Below are 2,956 nucleotides of genomic sequence, written 5' to 3'. Positions count from 1 at the left end.
TGTGTGTGTGTGTGTGTGTGTGTGTGTGTGTGAGAGTGTGTCTTTAATCTGAAACCCGGAGGAAAAGCTTCTCCTCAGAGAGACGGAGACGCCCGATCCTTCTGTCTGTCTTTAACATGTTCACAAATGAAACACAACAATCTGTTCTGCAGCACTTCAGTTTGATGAGGCTTCACTGCAGTTCCTGAGGCTCTAAACATCTCTGAGCGCTAATATTTACACAGCCTGTTTGGATTTGTTAACATTTAAAGCTATTTTGAGGAGGATCTCAGGATTTATGGCTAGGTTTGGGGGATGGGAGCTCATTTTCTGCTGAGAAGAGCTTCATTATATTCCTCCTTCAGTCATGATTCCTGCATCAGAGGCTATTTTCAGGCCACTAAACCTCGTCTGCACACCGGCTCTTCTCCCATCAGCGCTCTCTCAGATCCTTGAAGGATGAAACCATTCAGAGTGCTGCATTATCATTCACTGAACACAAAACGAGATGCTTCGCACAATGTTTACGCTTCACTGTTCTTATATAACAGATGTATAGTGTGACCAGGAGCTGTCAAGATTCAAAAACACCACAAAAGCAGCATTTTAGTATCATAACAGTCGTCCATATGATTACATTATAAGTCCTCTAATGTTTTACACGAGGAGCAGACATCATTTACTTGAGCTTTCCTATCTTATTCACAGCAGGGTTATTATAGTTAACTAAAACTAAACTGTTTGTTACAAAAAAAACATTCATTTGAATAAAATAAAACAAACTTATTTTATTGCAGTTAGTTGCTAATGAAAAAAAATCTAGTTTTATTTACTTTAACTTGATGTACTAATATAACTAAAATATAAAAACTAAATATAAAACTGAAAAAACAATAAATAAAAATGTTGCGGACATAATAAAAAAACAAAAATAAAAATGACAAAAACACATAAAATTACCAAAAAAAAAAAAAAAAGAAATATATTACATAAAAACGAATTCAAACTATTAATTAAAATAGTATACATTATATATACATTTTTTAAATTTCATTTAACTTGATGTACTAAAATAGCTGATGCCGTAAAATCCAGGCATTCGAAGTCTTTCAGATAAAATTGTAATTTATTTGAGGACGAAATCATAAATTATAACACCTACAGATCATAATAATAATAATGAAAAATTAAAATGAAAGAAAAATATAAAATATATATATACAAAATCCCAACTGAGTATATTCAGCTTCAGTTTCTAAGAGAGTAATCTAATCGAAGTATAATAAGCTTCAGAAGTCAAAGACAAAAGCCTTTGCAGCATGTGATGGACAGAAGAAGCTAACTGGAATAATATATATATATATATATATATATATATATACACACTAGAGACTTACATCCTCTTACAGCATCACAAGATGTTTATGTCTGGATCATACATTTCATCCGAATTTATCCATTATGTCATTACCTGCATATTTGACATCCGTCTAGCAGAAACAACAGAGCTAAGCAATCTTCAGATATCATCTTGCACATACCAGCTCTCGGAAATGAACATCTAGAATCACGAGAAACAAAAAGACAGATTTAGCAAAACATCCTTTGCATAGACAAAATATTTCTGAAGAACATAAGTTAATAACAAGATGCCCTTTTGATAAGTCAAATCACGGAAAACATATTACGTCCATGGAATATGATCATATATGAAAATCGCAATAAAGAAATGAATAATATTGAGTAACATAAGACAGTAATATGAGGATCAATACAGAAATCATAATGAATAATACATATAACTGAATATGAAAAATAAGAAAAATATAACCATATTGGGATTTTGGATATACACAAATAACTAAAATATAATATAAAAACTGAAATAACTAACAGTAAAGTGAAATAAAAATTATTAAAAACACAATGAAAATGACTAAAACGTAAAAAATGAAAAATAGAAAACTAACCGAAACTATTTATATAAAACATAAAATATATTTTTATTTAGTTCAACCAATAATTTAATAAAATAACTAAAACTGAAACTGAAATAAAAATTAATACAATTACAGACATATTAAAAAACAGACTAATAAAAATGACAAAAGCACAAAAAAAATGACTAAACATTTAATAAACAAACAAACAATAAATAAATGAAATGACAAACACTGATTCACACATTAGCATATTCATACTAGTCTCATAAAGGTGAATTAAATGCCATTGGCTCTCACTCTTTAAATTAAATTATCAGCAAATAATCTCCTCACACACAATAAAAAATAGACTTGGAATATAATTTTGGAACATGCTTGAACTATATATTTATGGTGCTTTTTGAAGCTTGACAGCCCCGGTCATGAAACCTCTTCAAATACTTACACTGCTCATAGCATTCTGGCAGCGCTTCAGCACCGTTACTACAGTTGGTGGTTGTTTTAAAGCAGGTTATTGAAGCAAATGAAATGTGTGACACCTGCTGTGTGTGAGCGATCAATACTGAATCACAGTCAGGAGGCACACAGCACTGAACACAAGCAGAAGACGTCAATAAGATCAGTGCAGCAGAGAAGGCCTTCAAGACGTCCTGAAGGAGAAAGGATCATATGGGGTGCTGGAGAGTGTCCAGAGAGCTGGGTTTGTTTTACTAGCGCCGCACCCGGCATTACTGAACACACACACACACACACACACAAACATATATATATACACACACACACACACAAACATATATATATACACACACACACACACAAACATATATATATACACACACACACACACAAACATATATATATACACACACACACACACAAACATATATATATACACACACACACACACAAACATATATATATACACACACACACACACAAACATATATATATATATATATATACACACATACACACACACACAAACATATATATATACACACACACACACACAAACATATATATATATATATATA

Source organism: Sinocyclocheilus grahami, unplaced genomic scaffold (assembly GCF_001515645.1).
Source record: "Sinocyclocheilus grahami isolate Dianchi unplaced genomic scaffold, SAMN03320097.WGS_v1.1 scaffold1625.1, whole genome shotgun sequence".
Taxonomy (NCBI): Eukaryota; Metazoa; Chordata; class Actinopteri; order Cypriniformes; family Cyprinidae; genus Sinocyclocheilus; species Sinocyclocheilus grahami.
This window is presented reverse-complemented; position numbering follows the sequence as displayed.